The sequence below is a fragment of the Pimephales promelas genome, chromosome 18 (genome assembly GCF_988280905.1).
Source record: "Pimephales promelas chromosome 18, fPimPro1.hap1.1, whole genome shotgun sequence".
Classification (NCBI taxonomy): Eukaryota; Metazoa; Chordata; class Actinopteri; order Cypriniformes; family Leuciscidae; genus Pimephales; species Pimephales promelas.
Genome location: NC_142786.1, coordinates 26,624,127 through 26,647,231, shown reverse-complemented (window position 1 = coordinate 26,647,231; position 23,105 = coordinate 26,624,127). Strand labels below are relative to the sequence as shown.

Here is a 23,105-nt window from a genome sequence, read left to right as displayed (position 1 = left end):
GTTTTTTGCATTTCTTTAATCATGCTGTCTTGCATATACTTTACATCAGGAATGACCAATCCTGCTCCTAGTGGGCTACCTACCTGAAGAGGTAAGTTTTGAGTTTAACTGGCTTTAGGTGTGTTTAATAAAGGCTGGAACTTAACTCTGCTGGAAGGAGGCCCCCCAGAAACAGGACTGGACTACCCTCGTTTGTATTGTATTTTATATTTTTATTAATATATTCTGTATGAATTTGTGGGAACCACCTTCGATGAGTAGTGGTCTCCAGGGGCTTCATTTAAAGCTACACTGTGTGATTTTTACCCCCATCTAGCGGTGTAAAGATATATGACCATCCAGTGAATATTAGTTTCTGTTCCTCTCAATTCTGATTTCGTTTTAACTCTTACGGTGGCCAATGTAGTCCAAGATTAACATGGCTTCCAGTTCGACCTCGTCCATGAGTGTTAACTGAAACGTAAACGCAAAAGGCGAAGCATGAATTAACGGGTATGTCCCTCTTTGGCTCATGTACTTTCAAGATGGAGGGGCAACATGGCAACTGACATTACCCGTATGTATTTGCAATGGCATATTATACACTCATGAGAATACTTTATTACTTGAAAGAAGTAAATATTCATTAATGAGAACACGTTTTTTTAAAGAACTAAGTGTTTTTAGAATAAACTAAAAGAGTTGCACAGTGTAGCTTTAAAAAACGTGAATTTACAAAAATTCACGCCAACATTCATTTTTATAAAAATATACGTCTTTGACATAGAAAAGTTCTTAGTGCCAGGCCAGGTTCTAAGCAGATGCACACACTTTTCCTTGTGGTAGAGAGTGGGAGTACTGCAGGTATTTGGATATGTAAGCAATTCTTGCCACCCAACATTCTCAAGTAAAGTATTTTTGAAAAAAAAAAAAAAAAAAAAAGTATGTTTGTTCTCTGAATCATCAAAGGTGCAGAGACAGCAGTAGCTCAAAGGTATGTCCTAAGGGAGACTAAAGACAATATAAGAATTGAAAAATCAATTTAGGAGAACTCCGATCCTATCTGGTGTCAAGATGCTGTCAATTGGATCACAAGTGGACGATACTAAACAGGGTCTAAAAACATTTTGAGTTTGTCCACTTTCGACCACTTCCAGAGGTAGCCGAAAACGCATTAGACCGGATTTCTTTCTTAGTGTAAATGCTCATGTGGTCAAATGCGTTTGAACAGCTGCTAAAGACCAACTATTCTCCTGAAGGGCCACAGAATAATGGCATGGCACTCTGCCTCCTGTAACCCTGGTTCTGCTCCGCCACCGCAGCGACCTCAATGACCCTTCCTTTAAAAGTGGAACACCGAACACTCGTTGCTATCAAAAGTTCTCTTTTCAAAATCATACAGTGAAAGTGTTAACTTTTAAAATGCTAATGCCAGAGTGTGTGAACGTCTGCTCCCCTGGAAAATTCATATCACTTACTTTCACCCTGACTGTGTCCTGTGTTGATCTAAGTCGCCAGACTGAATTGTTTATAAATCTTTCCAGGCTTTGTAAAGTCACATCTTGTATAGTTATCTTTTGGGAGAGTGAGCCAAACCTAATGTCCATACTCCATACGAGTTCAAACAAACAGAGTAAATCTTCAAGAAGTTCATTAGCTGTAGACAATGTTTTGAAGTCTGGCTATGATTTATTACACTGTTAGATGCTTGCGTTCTTGCATTTCCCAGCATATCTGATGGTGTGATCAGCGCTAAGGCTGATATATTAGGCAGGAAATGTTGGATATGAGCTTGTGGTTCCATTAGAGGTACAAAATCTCTTTTCAAATGTTCTCCTTCATGTTCCTTGCTGGTGAAATGATATTCCTAACCCTATATGTAGGCTACAGCAGAAGGCCTGACAATATTCAAGAAACGGGTTAACACACATCTCATCAATAAGCACTCTTTTAAAGCTGCACTGTGTGACTTTACCCCCATCTAGTGGTGTAAAGATATATGACCATCCAGTGAATATTAGTTTCTGTTCCTCTCAATTCCGATTTCGTTTTAACTCCTACGGTGGCCAATGTAGTCCAAGATTAACATGGCTTCCAGTTCGACCTCGTCCATGTATGTTAACTCAAGCGTAAACGCGAAAGGCGAAGCTTGAATAAACGGGTATGTCCCTCTTTGGCTAATGTACTTTCAAGATGGAGGGGCAACATGGCGACCGACATTAGAACCCCTTACCCGTATGTATTGTCAATGAGAATACTTTATTACTTGAACGAAGTAAATATACATTAATGAGCACACTTATTTTAGAAAGAACTAAGTGTTTTTAGCTAAGAGTAAACTAAAAGAGTTACACAGTGTAGCTTTAAAAAAACTGTTGAATTCTAGTGTGATTTACATGACTGTGTGATTTTTCAACGTCTTGTTCGCAGCTTCGTATCAGTGTTATTTTAGTTGTATTATAGTTGTATTCATATTTTGAATTGGCTTTTATTTGTTATATTTCTTATGGTAGTTTTATTTATTTATCTATTAAGATTTTCATCATGTGCTTTTGTCATTTTATTAGTTTTTAAATATTGCTATTTTTTCAGTTTTAATTAGTTTTAGTTTTAATTTATTTCCAACTTTAGTGATTCAACTTGAACTTAAATTTTCTAATACAAGTTTTTCAACTAATATTTGTATCTTATTTCAGCTTCACTTCATTCAACAGTGTTTTCAATAATTTTAGTTTTTTTAAGTGTTTTCAAATTTCCCCTTATAGCAGTACAAATAAAATATCATCATCATCCCTGTTTTAGTTTGCACTGTGATGTTTTACACATGTCATGTTATTACCTCCTTGAAATGAATCGCTTGTGTTCCTCATTTGTAAGTTGCTTCGGTACAATGTAAATGATAGGCTATTCCTCCAAACTTGATTCTGATGACATTGTTTTGATGATCTGTATAGTAAATACACCATGATTTTTGGAGCATAAAATATTAATTTTACCCTGTTTTGTTAAAAAGATTCTGCAAATGGAAGATTTAGTCAAAATAATCAAGTATATGCCAATAATAAATCCATTTCATACAATAACCACTAGGTGACAGCCTTCACTTCATCAAGAAGTTGTAGTGAGTCTCTTTCTGCAGACAAACAGTATAACACAAATTTAAACTGCAAATGTAACAATGGTGACTACAATTGGTGATTAACTGTAATAAAACTTTTTTTTTTGAAAATCTAGTCAGTTCTAGTAATAATACAAGGTGACATACAGTAGCTACTCATTTGTGAATGAACTTTAATGTCTGAAAGTCTGTTAAAGTACAAAAATGCATATCCACAACATTTGATATAGATGATTACAGGTTTAATTGTGTTGTGTCCCTTTATATTCAGACAACAGTGTACCTCAAACAAGGTCTAGCACAACTCTGATCAGGCTTATTAAGTTTGTGCACTGAAGAAAATCAGTAATGTAAGACACATACAATGTGTGCTCCTATCTAGCAAAGGTTGCTGGAGATCTTATCGTGGAAATAGAACTCCTTTTCTTGCAACGTGTTCCCCTGAGACAAAAAAGAAAAATCAATTGGTTTTGGCATACATGCCAACGCTGGCAAAATATCAAGCACAGGTTCTTGGCAAACATGAAGGTGCAATCCAAAACAGAATAGGGGCTGTTCTCAGGTATGCTATTACTGAACATGCAGTATCTGCAGACATAACCTACATTAAAACCTTATATTTAAGACACATGTACATGTTATATTTGTATTTTGAGCTGGAATGGGGTATAAACATAAGATCAGACAACATGTGATTTGTAGGGTACAGGCTGTATATTTACACTACAAAAATGTCTAAAAGTCTTTCTTTTCACGTATCCGCGGAAAACGACCAAAAAACGCTGTTTTATGCATACCAGGCCAGTAGTAGGCGATGTTACGAAACAAAGAAACACGTGGCATCATTTTCAAAAACATTTACGCATATGGTTTTCACGACACCATTTTCAACTAAAACCGGAAAACTTTTTTCTATACAGCATTTTGGGGGGCTGAAAACTTTCACGAATCAAAGAGCAAGTTTTTGAAATTATTACTGTCATCGACTCCGTGTAAACTACAAAAACGCAAATTTGTGAAATGTATTATTAGCCTACATAAAAGGCGCCTGTAATGTTTCGTTACAAAGTGACATCGGCAACTACACTGTAAAAAATATTGTTGGTTTAACTTAAAAAATTAAGTAACCTGGTTGCCTTAATTTTAAGTTGATTGAACAGGAAAAAGCGAGTTAATGCAATGAAGGAGATTGATTTAATCATCAGAAACTCAAAATAATAAGTTATCTGAACTAAAGAAATTATTTAAGTTGATTTGACAAAAGAAAAAATGTTGTGATTACAAATCTTGAAAATATTTTTTAGTAGTTTTCATGGATCCGTGTGTACGGGATAATTTTGACAATGTTGTCATCGGTACGCCAAAAATGCAAAGGACAAACTTTTCCATCTTTAGTGTAGTGTAAACGCACCCTAAAATGTTTAGAATGCTGTTTTTTGGACTGTATTTTGGAAGAAAACACTCATTACATGTTGTGTTTTCAGTATTTTATAGGCTCCAGAGCCATTGGTGCTCTATCACACAGCAACTCGGAAATTAAGGGCTGTGTCTTTAAGCACCAGATGGAGTGATGGAGTCCGGCACTACCAGGACATGGTGGGAAGGACACATCAATTCTTTCCAAAGAAAGCAAACTGGGTGTGGACAGTGTAGAAATGCCATTCATTACAAAGAAAGATCTTGTTTTTTGGTCACAGAGAGTATCGCCGTATGTGAGTCACACAGCTCTTGATCTTCCACTCTTAAGAAAATGTATGATTTATGTATAATGCATTATAAAAGTATTTTAATGCAGTAATTAACATATTAATGCACTGTATGGTCTCATAAATAATTGTAACCACAGTTCTAATACATCTTTAGAAAGTATAATGCACAAGTTAAACACGACAAACAACCAATTTCAGATGGAATCAGTGAATATAATGCATTTAAACTTTGTTTATAATTATTCATGAAAAGATATGAATTATAATGTACATTATGAATACTTTTATACAGTACATAAAGGCTTTTAGTAAAGTGGTATACGGAAATGTTTTATAGGGTTCTGTCAAGCATATACAGTATAGATAATTTGAAATGATTCTTATGGATTTAATTAGTTATTAATTTGTTTATTGTTTTACTTTATTTTTAATTTTAATATTTTTTTATGAATTAATCAGCTCGTAAACATTTTATCAGTTGAAAAAATTTTTTTTAACTTGTTAAATATGAAATTATTGTTCAATAATTTTGGATATTTCTCCTTTTTGGCATAAAATAATAATCATTATTTTTGTCTTGGTTTCTATAGAAATATCTAAACATTCTTAAAATATGTTTCTTCTTTGTGCAAATTGTGTGAGACAGACTACTATCTTCATCCTAAAAATGTAGGCATAATTAATTTAATTCATTTATAAAAAATTTGATATGTTCTCTGAAAATGTTATTATAATGATAAACTTTTCCCGGAACTTGTACATTGTTGTTTAAATTAATTAATTCAAGATGTTCTTTTGAAAATATTATTATCTCATTTTATTTAGAAACAAACAAAATGCTGATTAAAGAAATTGATTTTTACATTGTAAAGTTATTTGAAAACTGTACATGGTTGTTTGAATCAATTATAATGGTAACAGCTTGTCTATAAATTCAGTGTCTCAGTGTCCATTTGAATTATGTAGCATCTTAAACTATCTGAGACACAGTTCTTAGTTTGATGTCTGCCTTGGGACAGATGAGAATGAACATAAATGTTTCAGACAAGAGTTATTCGGTGCACTGGCAGGGCAGCAGCTCAGCTTTCTGTTCAACATTCAGCTCTACACAGTCTGGCCAGCATACAGTTCATGTTCCCTTGTCAATAATTACTTCTGATCTATGGTAACAGTAATGATCATGAGCAAATGTGGTTATTTCATAGTGTCCACACGTGCTGTGTCACGGACTACTAAATAAACCTGCTATGAGCTGTTCAGTGTATTGTATTTGATACATTTACATTTGTTGGTAGTAACAAAACTAATAGGATTGTGGCTTGTGTGCAGAGCTGGAAATGATTTACAGGGCCCAGATATACCTGTTTCACCTGTACAATAGAAAGGCAATACTGAAGCACAGTTAACCCTATCATGTCCAGATGCAATCTAACTTAACAGTCTGACCTTGAACATAAAAGTCTTGCCACGTTGCAGAATGTGAGTTTCTCTGCAAGTTGAGGGTGTTGTTGAGTCAACATTTGAAAGAATTACAACATGCTTACGTATTCCGAGCATCCTCATTACACTCTAAAAAATGCTGGGTTGTTGTAACCCAATTTTGGGTCAAATATGGACAAACCCGAAATGTTGGGTTAAAAATGTAATGTAAAAATTTAACCCAACGGCTGGGTTAGTCCATATTTGACCCAAAGTTGGGTTAAAACAACCCAGCATTTTTTAGAGTGTAGGATTGCTTATTTTGTCATTTAATAGGGTTTTCTTTTATTAAAGAAATTGTTTTAACTATGGTGTCTAACTTTAGCAAGCACTGTGTTCAAAATATTAACCATTTATGCACACCCTTCTTATTTCTAAATTAAACAATGTTCTCATAATAAAACAACTTATTACAACTAATTTAATTTCTGATTTCATAAGAGCATTTTCATTTGTCTGTGGATTTTCCATGTAGTCACTCAAATCAATTAGATGTTGGAGCTTCACATTGCTATTTATATTCTTCAAATGTTAAAGATTAAGTACAAATGGTTGATTCTTAAAAATACATAATGAAATTGCATAATTGGACAATCAAATAATGATTGATTCTCAAAAAAACAATATAAGATTGGACAAACACAAACAAACAGCTATATCATTGTTGATTTAAAAAAAGAGAAAAGCAAACAAACAAAAATGGCTGATTATCAAAAAAATCACAATAGATAGTCTACACAAATAAATAAAGTTAAACAAACAAACAAAAGAATAGCCTATCACTGTAAAAATATTGTTGGTTTAACTTAAAAAAGGTAACCTGGCTGCCTTACAATTTTAAGTTCATTGAAATGGAAAAATTGAGTTAATGCAATGAAGCAGATTGATTTAATCATCTGAAACTCAAAATATTATGTTATCTGAACTAAATTATCTAAGTTGATTTGTCAAAAGAAAAAAAATGTTGGGATTACAAATCATGAAAATATTTTTTACAAGATAGATAGATAGATAGATAGATAGATAGATAGATAGATAGATAGATAGATAGATAGATAGATAGATAGATAGATAGATAGATAGATAGATAGATAGATATGACAGTGTGAATATTAAATGACGCACAGGGTCTCTTGAGTGTTCAGCTGAACTCCAGCCTTCCCATAATGCTCTGGTCACGTGGTTCACTTTATGAAGCTCAAGCTCAGACTGTCAAATGTGAAACTTCCTGGGGTGCGATGCAGTAGCCTACATGCAAGACTATGACATTTACCTCAGACATGTAACTCGTCAAAAGGTCGCCCGTTTGTAAAAAGTCCAGCTACTTAAGCTTTTAGCGCGAGCTGCCGTTGTGTGTGGAGTAGAGCGGGGTTGTTGTTTGAGGAGGATGTGTGTGTGCTGACAGTGATACGAGCGGCGGACGAGCTGCTCCTTATACTCTATCTGTCTAAGAGCACGGAATGTAGAGATCAGGTAAGATCATCATTAGCTATTGAGTTACACGAGTCTCGTGTATGTGTGTGGGTGAGTGTGCAATATGAACATGTTTTGCATGTTAACTAGCCTTCAGTCAGTCAGACTCAGAACAATAATACATTCGATGATGATTGTTGTTTAAATTAAAGTTAAACCGTTTACTCATGTGTTTACACGGAAAGTCACTGCTCGGCTGTATCATTGTATTTTGGAAATTGAAATTGACCAGTTATGTTATGTACGGGTTATATGTTATGGGTTAGCATACTTGTATTAATAGTTTGATAATGGCATGTGCTTCGCTCTCTCTCTCTCTCTCTCTCTCTCTCTGTGTGTGTGTGTGTGTGTGTGTGTGAGAGAGAGAGAGAGAGAGAGAGAGAGAGGAGTGAGAAAAATACTGGTAGGTTACCATGATGCAGTGATAATAATAATCTTCTATGTATTTCTATTGACATGGTGTAGTAGGCTATTCAAGCTCTTTAAGAATTGAATTTCCATGTATCATGGTACCATAATGTTTTCAAGTAGCTACCATACTTTGGTAGGTAGCCTATGTTTTTGTTCGTTTCTGAGTGTTGAGAGGGAGTCAAAAGCCAGTCCTTTTTCGGCACTGCTACTTCTTATTTTGGAAATTTACATTATTAATTCTGCTTCTTATTCTTATGTGTGTTTTACTTACCTAAATCAGCTTAACCAGTTGAGTAGTAATTCAACCAGGCTGGGTGACCAGCTAAGACCAGGAAATCATCTTTTTTTTAATCTGGGTTGTCTAAAATCCAGAAAATATACAGTACCTGTCAAAAATGTTCTTATGCTCACTAAGGCTGCATTTATTTAATAAAAATGCAGCAAAAACAGTTATATTGCAAAATATTATTCCCAATTAAAGGAGTAGGTTAGTCCACTTAAAAAAAAAATAATAAAAAAAAAATTATTGATAATTTACTCATCTCCATGTCATCTAAGATCGATTCAGTCGAAAAGAAATTAAGGTTTTTGAATAAAACATTCCAGGATTTTTCTCCATATAATGCACTTTACTGGTAACCAAACAGTTCAACATCCAAAAGACAGTTTCAGTGCAAACTGCAAACTGTTCAAAGGGCTTTAAATGATTCCAGACGATGAGTAAGGGTCTTATCAATCGAATCGATCGGGCATTTAAAAAAAAATAACAAAGTTTAAGTTTTATAAGCTCAAATGGTCACCTTGCTCTGTTCTGTGATACGCGTTCGTGACTCTCCTGTTCGAACTCGTTTATCAACAAATCTTTCTCCGAGTCAATTCGTTCATTTCGTTTGTTGAATGAACCAAATAAAAAAGATTCGTTCATTTTGATAAACGAGTTCAAACGGGAGAGTCACAAAGTTATTTGTTTGTTGTGATGCAAAGCTGAATTTTCAGCATCATCAAGTACTTAAAATAGAAAATAAGCTGTAATATAACTATAAATAATGATAGAATCTATATGAACTTCTGGTTTGAGGACAGGTGGTTTTAGGAGGAGTGAGTTATAATGTAATGTCATAATTAAAAAAAAAATAGAAAATGGAAGGAAATGCTAAATTTGTGTTTAGAACAAAAAAGTGATCACCACTGAGTCATTTCAAAGTGGATCAAAAAATAATAGCAGGGATTGTAAAACTGACAGTTGAAAAGGAACAAGGTGCAAATGGAGAGCACTTGTTCGACAAGTAAGTCTGGATATGTCAATCATTTTGGGCTGGTACTAAATTTAAGTAGAGCATCATCAAAGTCCTTTCATATAATAGATCTAGGCCTATTGGTTTCAGCAGGAACTGTAAGACAGCTTTAGTCTATAACACAGATGTTCTGGCTCCTGATTCACATGTAGCAGCAAAATCTAGATTACTGTAAACAGAACAATCACAATGTTCTGACTAAACCCTCCCTAGATGGCTGTACTAACAGCCCTGGTTGTCTAATTTTTAGTTGTTTATTAATACAACACAGACAGTCACTCTATTATCCTTCTCATCCTCATATTGTTCAAAACCTGTGTAACTTCCTTTCTTTTGTGGAACACAAAGGTAGTAAATGTCTGAGCTTCTCTTCCATACAATGAAAGTAGGTGGTGACCAGTGGCTGTTAATCTCCAAAATGGACAAAAAAACACTAAAAGTAGCCTGTATTACCCAGCAGGCATTATAAAAAAAAAGTATTTTAAAGTCATATGATAGTTAAATTTAAGCTATTATTCTTCACTGAAAATCTTGTTTTGACCGCTATGGTCGCCATTCACTTTCATTATATGAAAAAAAGAACAGCTTGGACGTGTGAATTTCTCCTTAGTGTATCATGGAAAAAAGTAAAATGGGTTTCAAAGGACACAACATGATTAAGCTTTTAAACACTTTTGTGCACAAATTAAAACCAGTTTTTAGGGCCCAAGCCCTGAAAGGGCGAAGGCCCTATTGTTTTCCTTAGGATTATTATTATTAGGGCCCAAGCCCTGAAAGGGCGAAGGCCCTATTGTTTTCCTAAGGATTATTTTTCTTTACTATTATTATTATAATTATTATTATTTTACTACCTTTTGGGCACTTTTGGGGCCCTTAACGTGCTCGAAAACTCTTGAAACTTTGCACACGGGTCAGAACCCGCGGCCATCAGAGCCGGGCTGAAGCTGGTACCCGGGCGTGGCAGGGCGGCTCGTCAGCGCCCCCTGGAACGGGGTCCGAACACTTGGTCCATAACTCAAACACGCTTGTATGTAATAATATGAAACTCGGTACACATGTTGATCTCATCGTTTCATCTATACCTCGCGCTCTTACTTTTTACCCCAGCCCAACAGGAAGTCGGCTATTGAGGTTTGTTTGTAAAACGATCGCAATGGAATGTCAAATACTCCTCCTAGAGCTTTGATCCAAATTCGACGAAACTCGGTCAGCATGAAGTCAAGACATTGAGGATGAAAGTTTGCGAGGGGATTTTTTATATCTCGAACGGTTTGTCCGTGGCGGGGAAACGAAATCATGGCGAGAAACGTGAAACAGGAAGTGTGTTATAACTTCAGCATACATTAACTGATCTTGATGAAACTTCAGCAGTGTGTTCGCTGTAAGAGGACGATCACATGGATGTGACTATTGTGAGTCAAAGTTATAGCGCCACCAACTGGCAGCAGGAAGTGTGTCACTTTCAAAATGCTTAGATATCACCCTTTTATTTTTACCCGATTTGCTTCAAACTTCATATGTATAATGGAAACATACGGCAGATGAAGACCTGTGAATGGATTCTTGATATCTTTGAAACTGTTGCCGTGGCGACGCATCAAACTTCACCCTTCTTTTAGGATGCTTTTAGGATGCTTTTGAGACCCTTAGCATGCTTCAAATTGCATGAAACTCGACAGACACATCACATTTATTAGCCAGTAGACATGTGCAAAGTTGCAGAAACGGGCGTGGTGAGGGCTCAGTAGCGCCACCTTTTGACAAAAGTGGGGTGGTTAGTTTTAACTAGAGTTACAAAAATTGGTATGTATATTGTACTCCTCGAGCCGGACAACTTTCTAATTGACACTTATTAGCTAGGACCCACGGAAAGTCAGATATTTTTGTTTGAATATGGCCACTCTGAGCCTACATGTGTCTTTGGCTGGCTGGCTGGCTGGCTGTCTGTGTGTGTGTGCAGGGGGAGGGGGCTTAACCATTTCACTGCTGTGTGTATGACCTGCATAAAGAAAATACATTTCTCAAGCCTGGTATTTTTTAAATAAGTTTTTATTTTTATTTTTTATAAGTAAAGGCATATAACTAGTTTTATTGTAGTGAATTGACAATAGTTTTATATAATTAGTTTATTAATCAGATTAACTTGGTCAATAAACTTGGTCTGAAAATTTGGTCCATAAATCAAACACACTTGCATGTAATAATATGAAACTTGGTACACATATAGATCTCATCGTTTCATATATACTTCACACTCTTAATTTTACCCCAGCCCAACAGGAAGTTGGCTATTTAGGGTTGTGTTTAAAACACATGCAATGGAATTTAAATTATTGCTCCTAGAGCACTGAACCAAATTCGACGAAACTCGATCAGCGTGAAGTCAAGACATTAAGGATGAAAAAGTGCCACGGGATTTTTGATATCTCGAACGGTTTGGCCGTGGCGAGGAAACGAAATTATGGCGAGAAACATGAAACAGGATGTCTGTTATAACTTCAGCATACATTAACTGATCTTGATGAAACTTCAGCAGTGTTTTCGCTGTAAGAGACCGATCACATGGATGTGACTATTGTGAGTCAAAGTTATAGCGCCACCAACTGGCAGCAGGAAGTGTGTCACTTTCAAAATGCTTTGAAATCACTCTCTTATTTTTAACCGATTTGCTTCAAACTTCATCTGTATAATGTAAATACACGGCAGATGTAGACCTGTGAATGAATTTTTGATATCTTTGATACTGTTGCCGTGGCAACGAAACAAACTTTAACATTCTTTTTTGATGCTTTTGGGACTCTTAGCATGCTTGAAATTGCTTGAAACTCAACAGATACATCACATTTATTAGCCAGTAGACATGTGCAACTATGGCAAAAGATTAAAGTAATGTCAAAAAAGTAAACACTAAAAGCCTCATATCTTCTAAAAATGTAATTATACATCATTTGTTTCTAAATTAAATTATACAAATATTATAACTTCCCCAATTTTTCCTTTTTTTCATTTAAGAATTATGTTTACGTTCAAAAACAGCCAGAATTGTTGTAAAATTCATAAAAAAATAATAATCTGAGTCATATGTAGTGCTATACTGCCCTCTTGTGTTCAATATCAGGTAGGCCTATTGTGTATATTCCCACCGGTTAATCAACGTGTGACTCCGCTGGGACTTGGGAGCTTTTAAATCGCTTACTTAAAACCGAAAGTCGAAATACGGATGTCCGCACAAGACATTAATGGTGTGGAGTAGAGCGAGCATTTTAAATAAATTCCTATTAAGTAGGATTGAACTAAACAGAATGAATGTTCACTCTGTTCTGCTGGTTCCTCGCTGGTGGATCATATGATTACTTTGTCATAATCTATGACAAAAATGCTATTATAAACCATATTAATAATAGATAATACACATTGCTCTTATTTTTGAAAAATACATTAATGAAAAACAAGATAACAAAAATCATAAAAAAATATAGCCATGGCTGCTATAAATGTTTGAAATGCATAGGACAGATGTTTAATGACGCAGCAACATATAATTGAAAGGCAATTAATAATCTGTCATTACGTCACTGCATTATGATATTACGGCTCCAATACGGTGCAGCACAAAGCACTTATGTGCATCCCGAGCGGAGAATGATGTGCTTGAAGCCACATGAAGTTACAGCGCAGTGAGTCCGTATTGAAAAGTTCAAAGCACAAAGGAAATACATATTTATGAACAGTGTATTATACATTATCTATCTATGCAATAGTTTATTGAGCCTTTTCTTTTAAAGGTTTTAAATTTCAGTTACTGTGTGCGTGAAGAACAATTATAGTGCTCTGACTCTAGTGTTGTGATCTAACCGACAGCGTCCGACACCCGGTAGAAAGTAACACGGTTAAGTTACAGCAATAAAGTCCAGCAAGAAAAAGTTTCTTCATTCGAAAATATAGACCTTTAGACCTTTATCTTAAAGATCCAGTATAATAGGATTAACATTGAATCATCTTGAAGATCGTTTCATCATTGACTGTAACCGAATATGACGTGCTGTTTGAATGCTGAATGGAGAATGACTGACAGGCGCAGAGAGGGAAAAGTTTGTGTTCTTGAATTGAATGACTTAAATATTAATTTCTATATCACATAATAGCTTCAGAACACTAATAATACAGTACACAAAAACTTTATGGTACTTTAGAAAGTTTTTGTGCCTTTGTGCCTAACATAGACTAGTATATATGCACAATATAGAATTTGAATCAGCCTCGTCAAAGATGGCAGTGTCAGAGCCGATACCGATCCTGAGTATCTAATCGGCGCACTTCTTTTCAACAGTCAAATTGAAATTGAAATTGAAATTGCTTGAAACTCAACAGATACATCACATTTATTAGCCAGTAGACATGTGCAAAGTTTCAGAAACGGGCATAGTGCAAGGACTAAATAGCGCCACCTTTTGACAAAAGTGGGGTTGTTAGTTTTATCTACAGTTACAAAAATCGCTATATACATTGTACTCCTCAAGCCGGACAACTTTCTAATACATAGTCATTAGCTCGGACCAAGAGGAAGTCAGATATTTTGGTTTGAATATGGTGAGCCTCTCTCTGAGCCTACGTCCCTGTATGGCAAGCCCTTTTAACATTTAAAAGCTAAGTTTGCCTGTCCGGAATTAACATTGTAGATATCAACAACGTCTTTCTGTCTATTCGTAATTACATTTTGGATAGTTTGTATTATCATTTAAGATATCTGTAACATAATTGTAACTAGTCGAAATGACAGAGTATGGCAAGCAGTTTTAACATTTAATCATAAATGGGCCAAAGCCTTTGCCACCGCCAACTAAAGGAACCGGGGTTGCGGTGCCACCGGCTTGGGCCCGCCATCGCTGCTCGCAGCTATATTTTATTATTATTATTTTGTAACCTTTTGGGCATTTTTGGGGCCCTTAACGTGCTCGAAAACTCTTGAAACTTTGCACATGGGTCAGAACCCGCGGCCATCAGAGCCGGGCTGAAGCTGGTACCCGGGCGTGGCAGGGCGGCTCGTCAGCGCCCCCTGGAACGGGGTCCGAACACTTGGTCCATAACTCAAACACGTTTGTATATAATAATATGAAACTCGGTGCACATGTTGATCTCATAGTTTCATCTATACCTCGCGCTTTTACTTTTTACCCCAGCCCAACAGGAAGTCGGCTATTGAGGTTTGTTTGTAAAACGCTCGCAATGGAATGTTAAATACTCCTCCTAGAGCTTTGATTCAAATTCGACAAAACTCGGTCAGCATGAAGTCAAGACATTGAGGATGAAAGTTTGCGAGGGGATTTTTGATATCTCGAACGGTTTGGCCGTGGCGAGGAAACGAAATCATGACGAGAAACGTGAACCAGGAAGTTTGTTATAACTTCAGCATACATTAACTGATCTTGATGAAACTTCAGCAGTGTGTTCGCTGTAAGAGGACGATCACATGGATGTGACTATTGTGAGTCAAAGTTATAGCGCCACCAACTGGCAGCAGGAAGTGTGTCACTTTCAAAATGGTTTGATATCACCCTTTTATTTTTACCCGATTTGCTTCAAACGTCATCTGTATAATGTAAACATACGGCAGATGTAGACCTGTGAATGGATTCTTGATATCTTTGAAACTGTTGCCGTGGCGACGCATCAAACGTTACCATTCTTTTAGGATGCTTTGGAGACCCTTAGCATGCTTGAAATTGCATGAAACTCGACAGACACATCACATTTATTAGCCAGTAGACACGTGCAAAGTTTCAGAAACGGCGTGGTGAGGGCTCAGTAGCGCCACCTTTTGACAAAAGTGGGGTTGTTAGTTTTATCTACAGTTACAAAAATCGGTATGTATATTGTACTCCTCGAGCCGGACAACTTTCTAATTGACACTCATTAGCTAGGACCCACAAAAAGTCAGATATGTTTGTTTGAATGTGGTCTTGCTCAATCTGAGCCTATCTCTGTCTTTGCCTGTCTGTGTATGTGTGTGTGTTTGTAGGGGGAGGGGTCTTAACCATTTCACTCCTGTGTGTATGGCCTGCATAAAAAATAAATGCCTTAAGCCTGGTATTTTTTTAAATAAGTTTTTTATTTTTTATAAGTAAAGGCATATAACCAGTTTAATTGTAGTGCATTAATAGTTTTATATAATTAGTTTATTAATTAAATTAACTTGGTCCATAAACTTGATCTGAAAATTTGGTCCATAAATCAAACACACTTGCATGTAATAATATGACTTGAGTGTTAATCACATCATGTTTTCAGTTTGAATATAAAATATATAAATTATGTAAAAAAAATAAAGTTGATCCAGCTGGAGCGCAGGCTGAGAATAGCGCTGTCATGACTGGATCAGAGATCATCAGTCATGCCCTCTCATACCTTACGCGCACACCACGCCCACTTACATCAGATCACATCAACATGTCAGCCGGAGGGATACCGAGGGTCGCTTTCGGATTCAAGAATTTCTTACAACAAGATGGCAAAAGAACAGCGCTTTGCAAGACATGCAACGTTAAGATCGCGGACAGTCAGATGACAACCTCCAATTTCGTCCGTCATTTGAGGAGCCATTATGCCCAGTAAGTGCTTGTCAATTTGTTAATGTTATCTGGTTAGCTCGTTCGTAGTTAGCTAACGTTAGCTAATGTAAGTTAAAGGAGAACTCCGGCGCAAAATTACACATTGTTACCTAGTCAACCGTTATCTGAGATTTGTTTTCATGACTGCCGAATGTAAATAGTTTTATCTATAAAAACAGTTTAGCCTATAAGTGACGTCCGACATTCTGCATATTGTGTTATTTTGTTAAGCCCCACTAAGGCATAAAAACTGTAAAGCACAATCAAGTTTTCACACTATATTCCAAGACTTCTAAAGTCATTCAATAGCTTAATGTGTGGTAAAATTAATATTTTAGTCTCTAAGTTAAAGTTAACGGAAAGTCATCTCGCCTCAGTCATTCTCCATGCATCATTAGCGCGTTGCGTTCGGTTGCGACAGTAACACGACGACACTCTCTTCAAGATCAATGTTCCCAATATTATACTTTATTTGTAGATAAGGCATAAAGGTCTATGATTTGCATAAAATGACTATCTTGCTGGAGTGGAGTTTATTGCCCTTTAGAATACACTAAGCATTAGTGCTGCACGATTAATTATATCGCAGTCGTAATATTGATCTCAAACCTATGCAATTATATAACGCAAAATGCCGCGATTTTATATGAAATAAACAAAGTAGGGCTATTAGCGCAGCTAATGTCATCCTTTGACTAGTGTTACAAGATCCCCCTCTTATTGGTTCAAATGCCTTTTCGCATTTTGCACGACAAGAAGTGAAAAGCTGCCTGTGAGTGCCCTAGATTAGAATAGATGATACTCGCATAATGCGCATGCACTGACCGTGTGTGCCAGCCCAGAATAAACAGTTCTCTTTCGAGCTTGAACGAACAATAGCACACACAATTATGCCAAAATGTGGTTTTGTCTAGTATCTTCATAACATAAGAAAAGTCTATGGATGAAAAGAGTTATGAGGCGCGTGTGAGATCCGCGTCTCGGCAACGGGTGCTCTTAAAGGGCCAGCAGCGAATAAAGCGTTCTTTCAGTAAAGTTAAAAGAACAAAGGGAAATTAGAAAATTACTCACTGATCTTGAGTAAAGAACTTTTGTAGCTTTTATAAGGATTATTATATATATAATTTATGATTCAGGCAGCGCAGACTGTTTGATAACTTTATTCAATTTCTGTACCTGTTAAGACAGGAAGGGCATAGGTAAATATGTTTTTTATTATGGGTTTATGTGGGGATTGTTTGAAGTTCACTTAACTTAAAAGCTGTTATATATATTTTTTTAAGCCTAATAATTTTTTAAAAAGTTGATGGCTTTCAATTGATGGAATCACTGTAATGTTGGTTTGGTTGATGGTTTATTGATCATTATAGGTGTTATCAATCATTTATTGTTGTTGTTGTTTTTAGTTTGAGTTGAGAAATAAACATTAATCTGTGTGTGCATTTTACTTTAGAACCAAGCAAGTTGGACTCATGAAACCATTTTATTATATCGGAGTCGCAAATCGCAATTGCAATATTGGCTCAATAATGGCAATATGACATTTTCCCAAATCGTGCAGCCCTACTAAGCATAGATTATAGATACCATCCCTTCGCTATGTTCTTTTCAATGTGAAGCGTTGCGTGCTGTGACTTGGTGTTGCTTCAAGTGCATCATTCTGCACACGGGATGCGCATGATTGCTTATAATACTTTGGAGAGACAAGGGGGCGTGGCCTAAGGGAATATCACTCGTGATGTTAAGTGATGTTACCCCGCCATCGCTGATACAACCTTTAGCAGTCATGTTTTTGCTTCTTGAGAGAGAGAGAAAGTGTGTGTGTGTGTGTGTGTGTGTGTGTGTGTGAGCAGTGGCGGTTCTAGGCGGGGGCCTGGGGGGGCCAGTGCCCCTGCGACAACAAGCTTGGACCCCCTTGTGGCCCCCCTAAATGTGGAGTCAGTGTGAAATATTTTTTTATAGTGTGTCACGCATTGAGCATGACATTCACTCGTTTCAGTCTTTTGTCTCACACTCCCGTCACACATTGTATTTCTCATGCGGAAAAACTATTAATAATATATTTAATATACGCAATTTCTCTGGCCGCGCCGCTCTCACGTGAGAATCAAGCGCGTCTCGCCTGGAGTTCAGCAGTCGACCCTGCTACGCATCAGCCAATCAAAAAAAGAGAAGTGCTACTTAATAGCCAATCAGAAAAGGGCACTATTGTATCTGGGTAAAATTTAACGCAACAACCAATGAAAAAAAGCATATCCTGGAATTGTTCATATGATTCTGTTACAACATCTTCCGAAAGTTTCTTCACCCGTCCCACAGATGAAACTAATCACTGGAGCTCCGAACATCACTTGGAGCACGGAGTAAGTCATGATCTCCTGTTTTAATGTTACAACAAATTCACAACTTGTTTGACAAAAACTATGACAACTTGACTGATGTAAGATGAATCTTTCCCGTAGCGTAAGCTAGCTTACGCAATGCTCGTTCCCTCATCTAGAGAGAACCGAGGTTACGTTAGGTAATCGATTCGTTTCCCATTTAATTAGTATCAGTCTGTAACTTAGACAACAGTTTTACAGCCTGTTCACTGACAACACCTGCTCAGAACAAGTAGTCTAGGCCTAGTCATCTTATTACACGAATCACGATGACTGACATATTGTCACATTATAAACATCTCTCTCTCCAAATAGGCTTAATAATTTTATTAGCACTAGATAAATTAAAGTGTAATGCATAGTCGATTTTAAAACATCTCTCTCTCCAAATAGGCTTAATAATTTTATTAGCACTAGATAAATTAAAGTGTATTGCATAGTCGATTTTATAGGTCACTTTTAAAATCATGTCATATTTTATAATTATATCCTGGCCAAGGATGCATTAATTATTGCTTCTGTCTTTCAAAGATGTCAGGAAAAAAACAATTATAAAAAAGCTCATTCACCCTGAGAGGAAAGCCCCCTAAAAAGGCCAGTTTAGAGGATAATTTGCTGATCTTTTTGCAAAAAAAAAAAAAAAAAAAAAACCCAACAAAAATCGTAGATTAATTTGTAAAAATTATATATATATATATATATATATATATATATATATATACATACTGTATATTCAATGTAAAAAAATAAAATGGAAATTCAAATACAGACTGATATATGTAATGCAAATGTAAAAATATAATGGAAATGCAAATTGTTGGATAATTATAAACATGGTATTTTGCTTATTTATGCCTTCAGTGCAGTGCAGAAAATGATAAGGTCTAAATGTAACTGGCCCCTCTAACAGTACAACTGGCCCCAGCTTGGCCCCCCCAGTTGAAATGGTCTAGAACCGCCACTGTGTGTGAGAGAGAGAGAGAGAGAGAGAGAGAGAGAGAGAGAGAGAGAGAGAGAGAGAGAGAGAGGAGAAATGTAACAAAGTTTAATATTGTTTGTAAACTGTGTTTGAGAGAGAGGAAGGTGTTCAGAGAGTCTGTAGGATGTTAAGCTGTTATTTGTTTTATGGACTCAATGTTGAAAATTTAAAACATTTCAAACACACTGTTGGCAGAAGTGAAAAATAAATAATTTTATGAAGTTACAATTTTGTTTGATTCCATGGTGTATTTTACTGAACATGAGTATTTACAATGCAAATTATTGTAATTTACTGGCAAATACTTATCTTGTCTTTTCATTTTATTAAGATCAGATTCTGCATGTAAAATTAAAATAATAAGGTGACTTGACTTGCACTTGACTTAACCTACTACAAGACTTGACTTGACTTGACATAGCCTGTGACTTGACTTGACTTGCCCCCCCCCCCCCCCCCCAAAAAAAATACTTGGGACTTACTTGAGACTTGACGGTTAAGACTTGAGACTTACTTGAGACTTGCGTGACCTGCGCCCATCTCTGCTCTAAGTTTTAAGACAGTTCAAATGGAAGTTGGGAATTATGGGTTGTTTGAATAAATCTCCTAGGAGAAATACATCAAATTACAACGCATGTGTTTACCAATCACCACCATACTCGGTGTGCATGAAGTCAAGACATTGAGGATGCTCAATTCCGGACGGATTTTTGATATCTCGAACGGTTTGGCCGTGGCGAGGAAAATAATTTTATCACTAAAAAAGGACACATAAACTGTGTTAACTTTGCTCGTTTTACCTACAGTTACAAAACATGCCACGTATATTGTTCTTGTCAAGCCGATCAACTTTCTAATTAACAGTAAGAAGCTCAGACCAAAAGAAAGTCAGATATTGCAGTTTGGATGTGTATCTTGTCTCTATCAGTGTCTGTGTGGGGAAGAGGGAGGGGGGGGGTGGCTGGTATCTGCGTTTATGTGTGTGTGTGTGTGTGTGTTGCTGACTGTAGATTTTTTCTGCAAGTCCTTATCTTTTTGCATAACAATTTTGTATTTTTTTAAATGACAAAATATGCATATAACCCTAATCTTTTAAATGTATAGTTTGCTTTAAATAAAAGTAAGATAAATTGGTAAACTACAAATTGGTAATTGAAGCTGAATGAATTTAAAATTAATGTGCTATATTTCAATACATTTGCTTTCCTTAATATTGTAAAACACTAACCTCATTTATATATGTGTGTGTGTGTGTGTGTTTGTATGTATATATATTTTGCAAAGCCCTCACTGATGCAAGCTCTTCTGCACACTTCTCTTCGACAGTCAATGCGGAGGTTAAGTTTTTGCACGTTGTGCAGAATAACCCTCTTTATATATATATATATATATACTTAAAAAGCGGGGGTTAAGTTTTTGCACGTCGTACAGAATAACACTAAAGGCACCATATATATACTTAAAAGTGGGGTTGTTAGTTTTATCTAAAGTTACAAAAATCGGTATATACATTGTGCTCCTCAAGCCGTACAACTTTCTAATACATAGTCATTAGCTCGGACCAAGAGGAAGTCAGATATTTTGGTCTGAATATGGTGAGCCTCTCTCTGAGCCTACGTCCCTGTATGGCAAGCCCTTTTAACATTTAAAAGCTAAGTTTGCCTATCCAGAATTAACATTGTAGATATCAACAACGTCTTTCTGTCTAGTCGTTACACTTTGGATAGTTTGTATTATCATTTAAGATATCTGTAACATAATTGTGACTACTCGAAATGACAGAGTATGGCAAGCCGTTTTAACATTTAATCATGAAAGGGCCAAAGCCTTCGGCACCGCCACCCGGGTGCCTTTAGGTAACTAAAGGAACCGGGGTTGCGGTGCCTCCGGCTTGGGCCCGCCATCGCTGCTCGCAGCTATATTTATTATTATTATTATTATTATTTATACGACTATTCGGGCACTTTTGGGGCCCTTAACATGCTCAAAAACTCTTGAAACTTTGCACACGGGTCAGAAACCGTGGCCATCAGGGCCGGGCTGAAGATGGTACCCGGGCGTGGCAGGGGGGCTAGACAGCGCCACCTGGAACGGAGTCCGAAAACTTGGTCCATAAATCAAACATGCTTGCATGTAATAATATGAAACTCGGTGCACATATAGATCTCATCGTTCATATATACCTCATACTATTACTTTTTACCCCAGCCCAACAGGAAGTCGGTTATTTAGGGTTGTTCATAAAACACTCCCAATGGAATTTGCAATACTCCTCCTAGAGAATTCAAACACACGGCACGAAACTCGGTCAGCATGAAGTCAAGGCATTGAGGATGAAAGTTTGCGAGGGGATTTTTGATATCTCGAACGGTTTGGCCGTGGCGAGGAAACGAAATTATGGCGAGAAACGTGAAACAGGAAGTGTGTCATAACTTCAGCATACATTAACTGATCTTGATGAAACTTCAGCAGTTTGTTCGCTGTAAGAGGACGATCACATGGATGTGACTATTGTGAGTCAAAGTTATAGCGCCACCAACTGGTAGCAGGAAGTGTGTCACTTTCAAAATGCTTTGAACTCACCCTTTTATTTTGACCCGATTTGCCTCAAACTTCATCTGTATAATATAAATACATAGCAGATGAAGACCTGTGAATGGATTCTTGATATCTTTGATACTGTTGCCGTGGCAATGCATCAAACTTTAAAATTCTTTTTTTTTGATGATTTTGAGACTCTTAGCGGCTTTTGGGGCCCTTAACGGGTTTGAAAACTCTTGAAACTTTGCATACAGGTCAGATCCCACAGCCATCAGGGCCGGGCTGAAGATGGTACCTGGGCGTGGCAGGGGGGCTAGACAGCGCCCCCTGGAAGGGGGTCCAAAAACTTGGTCCATAAATCAAACACGCTTGCATGTAATAATATGAAACTCGGTTCACATGTTGATGTCATCGTTTCATATATACCTCACACTCTTACTTTTACCCCAGCTAGACATGAAGTCGGTTATTTAGGGTTGTTCATAAAACACACACAATGAAATTTGCAATACTCCTCCTGGAGAATTCAAACACACGGCACGAAACTCGGTCAGCATGAAGTCAAGAAACTGAGGATGAAATTTTGCGAGGGGATTTTTGATATCTCGAACGGTTTGGCCGTGGCGAGGAAATAAAATTATGGCGAGAAACGTGAAACAGGAAGTGTGTTATAACTTCAGCATACATTAACTGATCTTGATGAAACTTCAGCAGTGTGTTCGCTGTAAGAGGCCGATCACATGGATGTGACTATTGTGAGTCAAAGTTATAGCGCCACCAACTGGCAGCAGGAAGTGTGTCACTTTCCAAATGCTTTAAAATCATCCTTGTATTTTGACCCGATTTGCTTCAAACTTCATCTGTATAATGTAAATACATGGCAGATGAAGACCTGAGAATGGATTCTTCATATATCTGATACTGTTGCCGTGGCAACGCATCAAACTTTGAAATTATTTTAGGATGCTTTTGAGACTCTTAGCATGCTTGAAATTGCATGAAAATCATCAGACACATCACATTTATTAGCCAGTAGACATGTGCAAAGTTTCAGAAACGGGCATGGTGCAGGGACTAAATAGCGCCACCTTTTGACAAAAGTGGCGTTGTTAGTTTTATCTACAGTTACAAA

The 23,105-nt window shown here is 36.7% G+C and overlaps 1 protein-coding gene across 3 annotated transcripts in view; it reads left to right on the top strand.

Moving 5' to 3' along the window:
- The first annotated feature begins 2,152 nt into the window (after nucleotides 1-2,152).
- The window catches only part of galnt4 (polypeptide N-acetylgalactosaminyltransferase 4), a 40,274-nt gene continuing 19,321 nt past the window's right edge, over nucleotides 2,153-23,105 (top strand). Inside the window, exons 1-2 of one of the 3 annotated variants that reach the window (XM_039680937.2) lie at nucleotides 2,153-2,214; nucleotides 4,582-4,809. The gene's annotated coding sequence lies outside the window, so the exon portion shown is untranslated. Of the gene's footprint in view, nucleotides 2,215-4,581; nucleotides 4,810-4,830; nucleotides 4,850-7,478; nucleotides 7,759-23,105 lie in introns of those variants that run through there. The other 2 variants (XM_039680939.2, XM_039680936.2) reach the window with 2 other exon arrangements.